At 28.1% G+C, this 16,551-nt stretch overlaps 1 protein-coding gene across 1 annotated transcript in view; it reads right to left on the reverse strand.

Annotated features, from left to right (window-relative positions):
- f (espin protein forked) overlaps positions 1 to 16,551 on the reverse strand; it is a 274,759-nt gene that overhangs the window by 208,540 nt on the left and 49,668 nt on the right. The window lies entirely within an intron of this gene.

Below are 16,551 nucleotides of genomic sequence, written 5' to 3' on the forward strand. Positions count from 1 at the left end.
TGGTTAATAAGTTTTCTTGCAATCAGGCTAACCGTAAGGTTTGTGTGGTTTTAATCTCAATATAACGCAAATATGGGTTACTTTTGCTGAAAAAATTAGTCACAAGAGCTAGTTTCTTCCAAAGCTTTATCTAATAATTACTTTATTGTCTGGGTTTGGTTTTAAAATACAAGGATATGAAAATTTACAGTATCAAATTATTTATATGTTCATCGTTTGCAATAAAATCTAACTTCAACGCGGTTCTCAAAAAATAGGATTTTATTCTGCCTTAGTTCCTATTGCACAAAAGTTATGTTCAAGTGGATAATTTTTTTAAAAAAAACTTCTCATTTAAAAAAATTTCATTTAAAATATCTTCCTGTTATTAAAATACTTTAAAATTATCATACTTTTAAAAAAAAGCTACCACAATAAATATTATTAAAATTTAAGCACTTAAGCTAAAAAAATGAATAAATTAATAAACCAACCATTAGCAACTTTTTTTATTGCGAAGTCTTACATCAATCATGCAAAAACCGACTAATATTTCTGAAATTCTTCTATATACTCGTTTAAATATGGTTTAAAAACGCTTAAAAATATTTTTTAAAAAGTAAGTGCTCATGTCCATGTTTACAAAAGCGCGAACGAAATTTTGCTAAAAACTTAAACATTTATTAGATAAGAGGTTATATTATTTTACAAATTATTGTGTAATTGTAAATTATTGTGAATTGTAAATTATTGTTTATTTTGGAATTTATTATCTTTTGCAACCCCCCCCCCCAGACAGGAACTACGTATATATCCGTTCGGAAAATTACTCCAATTTTCACCGGACCTGAACATTAGCTTTCTGAATTTAATTTATAATCTCAGAGAAAAAAATTATAACAGAAGTAACTTCAATGAAATGTTTTATTTTCAATAAGTTATTTTGGTAAAAAAAAAATTAAAATAGCTGTAGTTAAAAAATGGTTTATTGACTCATTAAAATTCAATCCATTTTTTTGAAAAAAATAGTAGTTAATATGATTGTGTGGCCCACTCTGATTTATTAACTGCTGCAGTATCAGAAAACCACAGTACCAGCCGTGTAGTTGAACCATAGTACTATACCAATTTGTTGCAATATTAATAAGGTGTTAAATTGAATCATTTTTCAGTAAAAGTAGAGCTATATAATGTAACAAAATTTAAAAACTGGTAAATTGCACAATAATGTGGTTTAACGTGTCACTTTATTAAAGTTGCTACAAATTTGAATGTTATGATGATTCATAAAAGATTCAAAATTTCTAACAGCATATGACTAATCAAATGCGAAATAGATATAGTAATCTAATAATAAACAAATAAACAATAAATCGAAAAGCAATTAACTATAGGTCATGTTTCTTATGGGACCCAATCTTAAAATGAGCCTTATTATCCAGATTACTAGAATGGATAACTTTCTCGAAAATTTCACCCTCATTTAGAACGTTTGTCAAAATCATCGTTGAACTACGGAATTGAAATTTAGATACAGCCCAAGTAGACACTTAATCATGAATGGACGCTTAGATGGAAACTTTTTCAGTTTAATGCTTGCATCTAATTAGCATTGCAATGAACTATTTTAGTTGCAAAAATAAATAAATGAATAAAGTAATTGAAATCAGGTTATCATAGTCTGGGAAGATGACGACAAAATTAGCCATAATATCAAGTAGTTCAGCTGTTTGTAAGAAAGGATATTGTACCTTTCCAGAGTAAAGATCTATTGTGAGTCTAAGTGTGTGGTGAGACAAGTGCAATCAGCAAGTTAAAACGTGAAATAGTAGCAAAATTAGGAATAACCACTTTGACGAATGCTTAAGGTGTCACATATAGACTTTGACTTCAGAAGAATAAAAATACAGGATAAAAAATAAATTGAAAACGCTTTTGCAAGATGTTCAGCTACATCGAATCAAAACACTGATGGTATACATAAATTTCTAACAATAACAAAATGTTTGTGAACTTTGCAGACCACTTATGTGAACACTTATGCTTGCAGTGTTATCACATTTAGACATAAAGGACAAAAGAATTTAAATCATCTCAACTTTGGATTTAAAAAAATTGACAACACTGTTCAAAAGATACTCTACTACATTGGATTGAACCACGCTTAAAAATACAGTTAATAAGACACGAATTTGTACTTATTCTTGTTGATGGTATTAGGTGACTTTGAGAAGACATCTACTACAGCACTGAGAAGAAAAAATATTTCTAGAACTACCAGAATATGGTAAATTTACCGAGTGTCTGGCTCTTTGGGATCACCTAAAAAGTCGGTAATTTTTACCGAAGCGCTTTGGTTATGATTTCGGTAAAAATTAACATTAAATTATAATATGTGATAAAATTTGGTAAAGATGGTAGGATTTGCTAATTTCATCATGATGCCTTAAAGCATGGCATAGAAACCATTTGTTCCGTTAAATTTACTCTACAGTTTTGCATTTTTTACTAAATGTGTGATCCTAAGAACTGTAATTTTGAAAAGCAGAATTTCCTGTAAACGTAAGCATATGCACGAAAAAAAAATTCAAATGAATAGTAATACCAGAAATTTCGTTTTTATATCCTGAATAATGTTGTAGTTTTTTACCAGAAATTTCATTACCATACAGCACGGAAATTTTAACAGAATATTTTTCGTTTGTGTATGATATATCTTTATTATCTAATTTTAGTTAAGATTGTTGTAAATATTAAGTCGTTTTGGATTAGGGACCTTAAACGGTGAGGGAAGTGCTTACGAGAAAATGTATGAAGCTTAATTTTTACTGTTTAAAATGTCTAAAATCACATTCTTCTTCTTTTTGAACCAGTGTTTTTCTTGGATCTGCATGAATCTGTATTGCAACGATAAACGAGGAAAAAATCAAGGGGGAAAGGCTCGCAACCGAAAAAAAGTCCCACAGAACAACACTGGAAAAAGAAAAGAATCTATTTAAGATCGCAATGCAAATAAGAGCCAGAATTTAATGTAATTGAATTTTTATCTGGAAAAAATTAGATGTTTTTTATTTATTATTGTATAAGAATGAGTTTGAAAACACGAAAAAAAAATTCACATTTTATACTTTTCAACTAGAAGATCAGGATTTTAAGAAGCTATAAAAATTTTCTTAATTTCAATAAATACATCTATCATATTGTTATAACGAGCACAACTACACAGTTAAAATTTTCCTTCTAAAAATTTCCTTACCTATACAGTTTTGAAACCGTTTACAACTGGTAGAGTTAAAAATATGATAATACAAAATTGTAAGGTTTTGTAACCATTTTCCACTAGCATAGTTTCTAAACCATACAAATAAAACTTAAACGGACATTGGAGATCTGTGAGTGCTGCGTTATTTGTACGTTATTGATAGTTTTGTATTCTAATTGTTTAGAGTCACAGATTGAAGAGTGCAGGGCACTAAAAATTCTTCATGTATAAAAGGAAAGGAAGAAATATTGCTGTATCAGCGCTGGGATTCGAACCCCCGTTCAGCCAGTTTTGAGATTGACCGATTAACTCTCTCAGCTACAGTATGTACCCAGCTGCCCGGAACAAAAGGATTTCATAAAATAAACCGAGTCTAGTTGGTGAGGATGAAATTCTAATAATAATGTACAGTATATGGTAAAAATAATCAATCACTGCTTTTTTCTCACACTTAGCAGTTTGGATTTTATATTTTTATGGTTATTTGATTGTTTTGGTTGAATATGGTAAAATAGCAATGAAATAGATTGCTATTTAACTAATTTTTATCTAGTATTTATTGTGTAGATACAAGATATTTGTTAGAAGACTACTACTTTTTGTAAAAATTAAGAGGGGTGCTAGTAAAATCGTTTTTAAACTGAGTTCTGTTGACGTCAGTTTTATTATATGTATCAGAAATATTCTCTTAGTAACACATACGCCCTTTAATAGAGAAATATTTGAAAAGTTTGTTTCCTCGATTTTACCTAAGAAAAGAATATTATGCATTTACAAAACTTAGAAATAATTCTTTATTAACAAGGATTTTAACTCACTTAAAAAGAAAACCCAAAAAAGTTCTAAAAATTATACGAGATTTGAAAAAAAAAAGAAAGGAAGAAAAAAGTGAATCAAGCGTTTGAATAAGACTTGATTTAGATTCCCCCCCCCCCCCCAAAAAAAAACCATCACTAACGAAGTCAGATTCTTGCTCAATGCTGTATCCCAACTTTTATATTATCTATTTATTTATTTTTAAATTAAAGTATTTAAAACAATAAGTAGGAAAAAAATTTAAGCTAAATATTCTCACGAAATAGGAACAGATTATCTTATCCCGAAAGAAGAAGAACAGCTCTATAGACTTCAGATTCTCTCTCTATCATTCTAATTTTTATTTTGTATCTATTTAAAAAAACAAATTTCTGTTTTTTCCTAAACTTCCTGCCGAAAAAGATGTAATAAGTTTACTGTAACTACGAATTGAATTTTGTTTAGGAAACTTAAGCAAACACAAGAAAAGTAAACACGATATCAGAAATTGAAAAGAAGAAGAAAAAAATAAGTCGACAATTTTCAAAATCATGCTTCTGGTCCCAAAGTAAACATTCACTATCATACTTCTAATTTTCCCTCTCGATGCCAAGTTCCCAAGCAATTTTAAAAAGTGAAAGTCACCCTCTTTCTATGCTGTCAAAACAAGGAAAAGATAAAAAAGAATTTTCTATATTTTTGTTCTTCATTGGCGGCTTTTTGAGTCACTATATGCAGCATTGTTGCGTGAGAGACCACTGGCAGTAACCCTGCTGCTACAGAGAGTCTTTGACGGAACCATGCGTCGCTGGACTGCGCGTGCGCTGAACCGTAGAACAATTCGACTTGACCTCCTGCTATTGGCTAACTAAGACTCATCAGCTTGGTAGTTCAATGTCAAGGAACAATTCCAGAGAAAGCGATTATGATGAAGATGAGTGTGGAATTGAATCGTCACGATTTGAAATCGGCTTGATCATTATTTGTTTAGTTTTCGGTTAATGGCACTTTTTGGAATGGAACAAAGCCATAATGTCGTCTAGGTAAAGTGAAAAAAATTGTCTGGAAAGTTTATTCGAATTAGTGTCGCATCTTTTATTCTCTTATCCTTTTGTTTAAAAGCCAACAGAGTAGTAATGTGCATTATTTTGGGCATGAACCCATTGAATAATTGTCACACCTAACAAGAAAAACAAAGTTGATGAGCGAGACAAGTATAATAATCATTCGTGCATATCTTTACAGGAAATGCGAAGGTATTTTTTAATCCATTCAACAAAGAAGTTTAAAAAAAAAACACTAACACGCGCGCCCACCAGCTGTTCATATAAAACATTAAAATTTCAAATCCTGTGAGACCTTATGCTTTAATCATTGAACAATATCATTTTTATAGAGGAATTAGAAAATTAAGACATTTTTGTGGAGAACAAGCTACATCAAAATTCAATTTCTCAGAAGCTGCAATAGGGGATACAATATAATACTAATATTAGACTGAGTCTTTAAAATTAATATTAGAAAATAACATTTGTTACTTGTCTGCATTATTGTCACATGTACGCGTGACTGCTGTAAATCACTAGGGAGCATCCAAACTTACAATACTCAAAAACACCGCAGTGTATTCTCAAATTAAATAAAATTAAAATATTACAACTCCGTCAAATCCAGAAAAAGTATCCTAATATGGGATTGAGATTCTGCAAAGATAGTATTAAGGTATACTAAATACCTAAGCTCCAACTTAAACATGGCTATTTATCGACAAATTTATAATAACGTTACATTATTATGACATATAAGCTTTTACATTATTATGACGTATTACATTTTACATTATTATTACCTTACATTATTATTAACGTTAAATTATTAGGCTCTACAGATCTATTATCAACTAAAGTATTTTATTGTATTCAGGATTAATTTTATGAACCTGGTAAATTTTTCGTACAATCAATTTGTTCAATTTATTTAACATTGCTTTGTGTCTGTTTTTGTGTTAAGTAAGAAATAAACCAAATCTTTTTTGTGAAAGAATATTGATTGGGTTTTAACAGCTAATGAGAATTCTTACCCCCGATGACGTCGCTTGCAGGTATCCAATTAAAATAATATATTTAACATGTATTTCAAATTTGATGCAGTTCACTTTTATAGGTTTTAAGATATTATCGTGAAAAAGTATTTTGAAGTTTCAGCATCATTGTGGATAAAAACGAAAACAGGTTTTATTTCATATGTTCTAATTCAAATTTTACTAATATTCAAATATTTCAGAAAATATTTGAATATCAATAAGATATTTCAAACTTACTTTTATCTTTTATAAATACAACGCTTTAAAATTGAAAAAAAGAAACAAATCATAATTCGAAATCAAGTCTTAACATCACTTGAAATTTAAACTCAGTGGCGCGACAGCCCATAGAGGGCCGAGGCTTACTGTGCTCATCTCAGTTTTCTTGACTTTGGGCTCTGGGGGGCAGGAGACGATGTTCCGGTCAGGTGGTCAGCCGAACGCGGAACCCCCAGTGTTTTGTTCTCAAGCATGCTTGGTGTTCATTTATCGACCCACTGATGGGATGAAAGGCTGAGTCAACCTTGCCCGTTTTGAGGATCGAACCAGGGACCTGCGGCACGACAGCACGAAGCGCTACTGCTCAGCCACCGGGCGTCACTTGAAATTTAGCGTGAGATAAAACAAACCCAAGTTTTTTCTTCTCTTTTCAATTGAAATAAAAAGGTTTTCAATATTTGAAAAATAATTAACCACATTCATTACATTTTAAGTCAGAAAACACTTTCTAAACTTATAATTGTGAACTTTTTTTAACGGATTTGCTTATACTTAAAGGGCAAATTAACTAAAATTACCGAACATTTAACTAAAATACCGAACATTAACTAAAATTACCGAACGTTTACAAAATAAAGTTTTATTTCATTTATTAGAATGAATAAATACACAACCATTTCTTTAGTAAGTATTTGCATCTAATAGGTAGCTACTATTAATTAATAAGACAAGAAAAAAATTCTATTCAAACGCTAACTTTTGATGCTAATGTAAAATGAGCAGTTGTGAAAATATTAAAGAGAACCAATTCCAATTAAATCAATAAAGAATTTCCATTGTTTTGTCCCATATATTTATGACCATCATTTCGAAAAGTGGCTTCCAGGTATCTCTTGGAATGCTTCATTCCGAAAATACGATAAATTGATATTGCTTTTATTTTGCACCAAATTTGTTACGGATTGGAGTAATATAAGGATATAATGAAATATGATTATTCGATATTTTCGGGGTAGAAAAAATCACTGTTAATGGTGCATTTTATTCATTGTTTGAATTATGAAATAGAAAAACTAAGAGTTATATTTCTTTCACAAAGCTGCTTTTTTTTCTTATTATATACCTTTTTTGTTATTAATATTCTTAACAGTAGCGAAAATGTGTTAAAATAAATATTTATAAAATTGAGTAAAATGCGTGAAAATGAAAATATTTCAAGCTATCAACTTTACTTATAAGTTGATAGCTTACATAAGTAGACATAAAGTAGGAAAATAAAAATAAAAAAAGACGTAGCAAAACTGAAATATTATTTAGCACGACTAAAATGATTTAATGTTTTCACTTGTCTGAAGAACATTAGATTTTGTAAACTTTTTCGAAAAAAATTCATTCCACGATACAGTTTTTAACAAAAATACATTCCTGAAATAAAAAAAAATCTATCTAATTTTGATGCATTTTGTATTTTACGTTTTATTTATTTTAACCTTGCTTCAATTTGTTTATTCAAAAAACTAGTTATTTTCCTTTTTTTACAAAAAAAAGAATTTTGTGTCTGTTTATTTAAATTATTCAGTTTTATCAAAAGAAAATTTATTTGTTTTCAGTATTTAAAAATTTGCTCTTTGTTGATGAATTTTATTTATGTGTGAATGAAATTTCAAAAGAGCATAAATTAAAGACACAAAACATTTGTATCACTCGTTTCAAATTATTACAGGGGAAAGAAAAATTACATTGTTAAAAGTAAATAAATAGCAATAGCACTTATAATGATTACATAGCACCCTAAAAAATCCCTTAATGGAAACAAAAAAGGTACTCAAATTTCATACATTTTTGTAGTTGAAAAATTAGTTATAAACAAATTAATGAAGAAACAGAGAAAAACAGAGAAAAGATAAAAACTGAACCAACTGAAACTACAAGGTGACTGAAATAAAAATTAAATACAAAAAAATATCAAAATTTTAACATAAATAAAAGCAATCTGACAATTAGCGCTAGCCTCATAAAACAAAAGCACTAAATAGAAATAGCAGAAGTTCATGAAAATTTTATTATGGATGGCTTTATAGATTTTGTTTTGTGTTTTGTTCTGTATTCTCTGTTTTTTTCCTTGATACGTTTAATTTCGTGTATATATTTTACTTAACGAGTTCTATTTTTGTTTCAATTTTCTCCTCACACTATTGTACTGATATATTTTACTTTGGCTCTATTGATACAATATTAGAAAGCACTCCTTTCTAGCGGATATAATCGAGTGAGCTGATGCTGATCTTTTCATTATTTTGTTTTCGGCCTTTTTAATATTTTTTTCTAAATAAATTTTTTTAAATATTTTATTTTTCTTCTTCTATTTTTATTATTTAATCTTTATTATTTTACATGTTTTCTTTATAGTTTTAACATTTTTATGAGTTCTATATGCTTGCAGCTTATACGCAGTAAATTAAATTTTCTTAATTTTCTACGTTTTTCTCGTTTTTCCTTTTATTGTTTTTATCGTTATTGTGCTATATAATCTATATTATCAGAATATATACATAATAGAGATTGTATTGTGCTATATAATCTATATTATCAGAATATATACATAATATAGATTGTATTGTGCTATATAATCTATATTACGTACATAATCTATATAATAAAAATGATTTAACTAACGAAACTTCTTTATTCATACAGATCAAGAAACTTTAAATCAGTACACAAATGTAAAAAGCAAATGACAACTATAAAAGATGCGGAGCATTTCATTTAAAGAGACACGTACGCCGAGATAGTTGGCATTCTGCAACCAGTTTCAACATAGTTTTGCCCCAAAGGAATAATTGTCATCCAAATCAAACTCATTTGTGTCTTGCATATACAAGACTTCACTTTCAATGAAGTTAATTTGTAACGAGCAATGAACTTTTCTCATTGTTTGAAAAATGAATAGGTAAAGTAACTCATATTTTGCACTCTTTCATAACCACAAACAAACGCCAAGTTTATCGCCAACTCAGATTAGACCATCGTTGGCGAAAGGTGACTACAAATTAAAGAGAAATATTTTTCCCACCAACTGGCCGGAAGCTATTTCTATTCACTCTGCAAATGTGAAAGAATAGACCTGCTGGACACACAAATGCGGCGTCATATCCGGCATTAAATACATATTTCAAAAGTTAAATAAGCATGGGTGTATGTAACTTAAAAAGAGGGATTTTTCGAACAATATTCCTGGTAAAAAATGCACACTTCCACCTATTTAAAATAGTGTAGACAATAAAGGATAACAATAATAAATGGTAAAGGTATGAAAAACATTCCATTACAGCCAATGCTGACACGAGTAGAGTGAAAAAAAATAGTGTTTTCCAGGAAGGGTGTTATTAGAATTCATTGGCGATGCTCTAAATTCTATAAATGCGCTTAACAAAAATAAATACAACTTATTAATCATTTCTTATCAAAATTAGTTTAAAGATGAATTTTTTTTAAATAAATTTCCATTTAGTTGATGCAAATCAGTCATTTTTGCAAAACGACTATTATAGACTTGGTACATAGAAAGAAATATTCTGGTTAAATTACCGTACTGTACGGTAATGACATCTCTGGTAAAAGAAAAAACTTATAATCCTGATAATAAACAACCAAAATGTTCGTTATTTAAACCATTCATTTTTGTAATTTTTCGTTCATATGGTAAAGGCTAACTAGAAATTGTGGTTTTCAAAATTATAGTTCTTACTACCACACATTTATTGAAAAATACAAAACTGAAACGTAAATTTAATCAAAGCTATGGCTTTTATGCCAAGTTCAAAGGCATCATGATAAAGTTATCAAATTTTACCACTTTTACCAAATTTTATTTTTTTACCATGTTTTATTGTTAATTTTATCAAAATCATAGCTAAAGCGCTTCGGTAAAAATAACTGAGCTTTTTGGTGTTCCCAAAGAGCCAGAAGCACCGTAAAGTTTACTATAATCTGGCAGTTTTGAATATACTTTTTTTTTCAGGGTAGAGTCATTAAAACTGTAAAACAAAAACTGGAGTTCAAACTAACCGTTTCAATCCGTCTGTGATTGTATAAGTGAAAAACTGTTTTCTCATTAAAACGGTTTTAAACCGTCAAATATTCAGAAAAAGTTCGTGCTAAAATGAATATTTTCACAGTGTGGTAAAGCAAATCTGTGCGTTAATGTAACTCAAACTACCGATATTATGGTTAGGAATGTAACATTGGAGCATGTTTAAAAATGTTTTGGTTCTGCAAAAGTAATGCCAAAGATGCATGTAAGCCATGCCATCTCAATGAAGAATGTGGTATTTCCAACTTAGAAGGTAAATTTTATCACATACTGTAAAATAATATTTTACATTAATTATATCGAAATCATTACCAAAACGATTCTGTAAAATTTACCGATCAGTTTGGTGTCTCCTAGGCCAGACACGCGGTCTAGTTTACCATATTTTGGTAGTTTCAACAGTATTTTTTTCTCAGTGTAGAGCCTTGCTGCAAAAATGTTATTTCAACACTTAAACTGCTATATTATTTTAATAAAACTCAATAATTGCAAATTATTTATGAAGACAATTAAGTAAGGAAATAGGGAACATGTTGCCTTTCAAGTTTCTAACATCTATACAAATCTTAATTTTGAAGTCTTCTCTAACTTTTCATCGCTTAATTAGAGTGTGGTTAAATTCAAAGAATAACATTTCATTCTCGCATTCTTTCCTCGATACTGACTTCGTAGTCAAAGGTGCATGGTATTCATGAAAAACAAATTTCAGAAAAATTGTGATTTTGGGACTGATTTCATAACTCAATAATAAATCTCCTGCTTTGTGTAAAAAGCATATAATACGCCCCCTGAAATTTTTGAGATTACGCTTTAAAAAGTATCTTTTTTTAAGTGTGGAAAACAAACCCGCTTTTTCTTTCTTTTTTTTTTAATTTGTGACAGTGAAAAACGTCAGCACAATGTTTAAACACCAAAAACTTATGACTATTTACAAAATTAAAAAATTAATTAAAAAAACTGAAATATTGTTAATATGCCATTGTTATTTATAATATACGTTTCTTGTGTTAAATAAAAACATTAAATAAAAAAATACATAAATATATAACAAATTATTTTTAAAAATTATTTTTATATATTAATGGTTTTAACTAAACTCAAATCTCTTCTAGTATTCTAACAGTTTAAAGCAAGAGTAGAACTACCAGGTTATTTCAATATGTATTAAAATTGCAAAGGAAAAAATTTTTTCCTTAGTTGTAATTTTGTATCTCTTTTATTTAAAGGAGTTTGAAGAATGTAATACATGTTTTCGATTCAGAGTCTATCTATAAAAGTATAGTATTTAATATTGCATTCATAACTAATATAATAAAAAGCATCATTATTATATTAATTATTCAATTAGAGCATTAATAATATGAGTTGAAAATTATAGAAAATTAAATTTCTTGATTTTCACTTTCAACTGAAAACGACTGATAATGTGTTTATGGCTAGAAAAAGGTTATTAATTTCCTTAATATATTAAGAAAATACGGTACAGAGTCTGTTTGAACAGGATTTTATTAAAAATTTCCCTTTTTCTAAATAAATGTTATGAAACCTAACATATAATTAGAGTAACAACATCACATTATTCATATTATATTAAAAAGATAATGATACAGGTAATTAATAATAATTAATGCACACAGATTCTATTGATTATTTTAAAAGTTTTATACAATATAAATTTTTATTGTTTTATTTTCTAACGCTTTCATGTCAATTATTTAGTGCTTATTTTTCATAAATATTCGTTAAGAAATCTTTACTTTTTAACTATAATTTTGATAATGTATAACTTTAAAACAAAACGCTTTTTTGTTTCGATTGCGTTCGCCCATTTAGCTTTCTGAAAATAAAATGAGGAAATGAATTCTGTTTTTAATATTCTCGTATAAAATTATTTTACTTATTTTTAGACCTGAAAATTTAAATTTTCAGTTAGTAGTCAGATGCAGGTAGAAACTTTTTTTTTTGTTTAGAGTCAATTTTATTTTATTTATTTTCAAAAACTCATATTAAAAATAATCTACGGATATGAAAAGTTGATTTAACAATATATATAACATAAATATGTAACAAAATTGAGTTAAAACATACTGACTTTATAGAGGTTTATATCAAAATATTTAGGGAGGCAAAACAGTCTTATTGTTTACATTTCAACTTTGAAATCCATAAATTGTTAGAATAAAAAAAATTAAAATAAACTCTCTTTTCACATGAATCTTTCCGTCACAAATTGATGGATTCTGAAGGATATAAATTTTGAATGATGAGATTTGACATTTGAATAAAAATTCTGTTTTTCAAAGTCTCTTTCTACAATGATGTACTTTTTTTTATAACCGTCGTTGAACAGCTGACCCAATTTTGGGTTGACAAGTTCTAATGTTCTACTCCACAGCCTTGTAATTTTGAACCAATCCAAAAGACGAGGAAACTCCTGGATCAGTACCCCCAAAGGTATTGATTTGTTATAGGAACATGTAGGACTTTGTGACTCGACATATGCAGCGTGCATCAGTCACCCTTAACTACAAGGGGAGTCTTCGGTCGGCGGGGAGCGAACCCACGTCCTCTTGGACAAGGGCCTAGTGCCCTACCAACCAGGCTATCCAATGATGTACTTTCATCATTAAACGATTTTTAAAAATATCGATGGGAAAAAGTGACCGCTTGTTTGTTAAATTCAAGTCTCCACTTTTTTGTTGACTCGCCACGTGGCGAGTGGTTATTTTCAGATCTATTACTTACCATAGGCTTTTTTTTTATTTCTGCCAAAAGAGAAAAAAAAACGTTTTGTTTCATATTTAATAAATCAAATAATTATAATTTTGAATCAACAGGAAACGCAAACGGCGAATTTAAGAGGTGAATATATAAAATCAAATCATGTATTTATAAATGTCCTAAATAACTTAAAATAGACATATGTTTGAAATTTCACGATTTGCTCGCAATAAGCAATTAAAAGTATTGTTACAACATTCATAAAACAATATTTGGTATATTTTTGGTAAATGAAGGAACGACTTTAAAGTAAAAGCATCCCTCAACCGCTCGTAGAAAAAAGGTCATTTGGAAACTGATGATTTAGAAATTTCCACACGATTTCTCTTTTTTTGTCCGTCACGCCTTTGGAAAGGATAAATGAGTACTCAAATAACTAACATTATCGTAAGTTTAAAGATGTACTTAGCCTCGTTTTAGAAAACTTTCACTCCATAAACCATCCTCTTTTTTACCTTTTCTTGATAATTTTACTTTACAACACTTGTAACGCTTTCGACTATTCGCATTGACAAACTATGCAATTACTGTGCAGCTACTTTTTTTAAACGATGCAAACTAAAACCACGATTTAAACTATAATAGTTAAAAATATTCCATGTTTAGCTTAAAACCAAAATAAGATGAAAGTACGAGATCACGACGTTAAAAAAAAATTTTTGTCATTAAAATATGAAATGTGGTCTACAAATGTTCTCGGCGTGAGTATTTTGTAGATAAATATTTAAATATACCAAAAAATGATGTAATTTTAAATAATGAGTTCGAAAAAAAAAACATTGCTTGAGTTTCTATTCTTAAACTCATTATATTTATCATATAATAATAGACTGAAGTTTCACTAGTATTGTAACTTTTGTATTTATTTTTTGTATTTTTATTATTTAAATTTTTCATATTTATGTTGAACTGTAACGTTCTTTTTTATTTTTCAACAAAAATATTTGCATTGCAATTTTAACAAAGCCTGCTTATTTAAATGGCTTAGTCATCAAATTTTAATAGAAGTATAACAAGCAAATCTTCAATGCATTTTAAAAAATTTCTGAAAATGAAATTCCATGCATGTTTACCTACAATATTTAATTAAGTAACAAAAATAGAAAAGAAAAAAAATCAAATAAAGGACTACTTAAATTTAAAATAGTGTGGTTCATAAACGTTGAAAAACGTGCAATTTGCATTGAAAAATGGCATTCATGAATACTTTTAAGAAGAAAAAGAATGTTAAGTTATTCCATTAATATAATACTGTTTAAAAATGAATTATTTATTAAAATGAAATTTGTTACTTAAATGAAATTCCATTATTCAAATGAAACCTGTTTTCACTTCAATGTATGATATCATAAGGATAGTGTTAAAATTTAAAACAATCACTGTTAAGTGTTGTAAATAAATATTAAAAGTCGTTCTATTAACTCTGTGTATTCACATAACAACTTTATTAGGCAAAAGGCAAAGACTTATTTTACCGTAATTTTTTATTTTTATTTTGAACAACTTCAACATTTGTTTTCAAAATAACTACATTCCCAATAATTATAAACTTTCGAAAATGAGATAAAAATTAAATGTGAACGTGTTAATATTAAATATATATATATATATATATATATATATATATATATATATATATATATATATATATATATATATATATATATATATATATATATATATATATATATATATATATATATATATATATATATATATATATATATATATATATATATATATATATATATATATATATATATATATATATATATATATATATATATATATATATATATATATATATATATATATATATGTATATATATATATATATATATATATATATATATATATATATATATATATATATATATATTAACACTTTCACAGTGGTAATATATATATATATATATATATATATATATATATATATATATATATATATATTAACACTTTCACAGTGGTATTAAATTTTCTAAAAACTGCTATTGACTATACGCTTGATTCTTAAACTATATGCCCTGATTTTTATTAAAGAATTAATAATAATGTGTACTTTATTGGGAAAAAACTTCTCTAGATAAAATTAAAGTAATTTATTACCTAGCTAATTTCATGTTACATTAATGTTCAATTACATGTTCAATTGCATCGCATAATACAAATTACTATACAATTTTGTCCATTTTTTCTCCATTTCAGGACACCTAATCCAGTTCGACTCAATGGGTGGTAGCTTTCATTTGAGATCAATTTCCTTATTTACCATAGATACAAATTCCGACGAGAACTTTATCTGACTTAATCTAGTAACCAACTAACCCTAGAAACAGGACTTTCGGTAGCATGCTTCAAACTCATAAGAAAAACTCCTTTTCACATAATCATTTTTCTTAGAACAAAACTCCACGAATTTCGTGCCTCAGCGATTTTCTGGCGTTAATGTTAGATCTCGACCTTGGGGACTTGTGCAAACTGTGCCATTAGAGCCGATAAACATCCGAAATACACCATTTTACCAAGTACAATGACAAGGTGTGATCTTTGTCTCCCATCCCCCAACTATTTTGGGGGTTGTTGAACGACATCGTCACGTTTTGGTGTTTGAAATCCTTTTCTGAATACAGAAATTACCTTTTTTTTACGAAGGACGTTGAACTGAATGACGACAGGTTGTTTGAAAACGATATTCTACACTGCAAACGACAATTGAACTTTCGATTGTTCGAACACGGATGAGAATAGAATGTCAGCATTTACGCAGTATTATTCGTGTAAGGTCACTATGTTAAGCTAAAATGACTAGTCATTAGGCATTATTACATAATGATCGAAACTTAAATAGCTTTCATAGGCTTAGTTAAAGCGTTATTACAAGAAATCGATATGAAATCAAGAGTCAAAATCAAAATCGAACTTCTTTGTTTTACGTAGTAGTCAAACAATGCAACTAACTATGTAAAATTAATTTGATAAAGGTTTGTTTAGGAAAAATGTAGGTAGGTTTTAAAGTGACACCATTACACCAAGCTTTTAAATTACATTTTATTTCATAGAATTATTTCTAAGTGGATTAATTTCCTCTTAAAATCTAAGCTTTACAAGTTCATGAGTAAGGAAACGTCTATTTAATCCTAAGTCGTCAGTTTTCCTTCTCAATAATATACGATACAATTAAGTTCAATGAAAAGTGAATTTTTATTTCAACTGGATTGCATAATACTAACGTTAAGAAAAAAAATAATGATTTTATCCTAAAAAGTTATAGAATTTCTATTTTTTTTAAATTGACATGTTAAAATTTATGCTTTTCTTATGCTTATAAAATGTAGA

The sequence above is a fragment of the Parasteatoda tepidariorum genome, chromosome 1 (assembly GCF_982258835.1).
Source record: "Parasteatoda tepidariorum strain Cologne lab strain chromosome 1, Ptep-v5.0, whole genome shotgun sequence".
Classification (NCBI taxonomy): domain Eukaryota; kingdom Metazoa; phylum Arthropoda; class Arachnida; order Araneae; family Theridiidae; genus Parasteatoda; species Parasteatoda tepidariorum.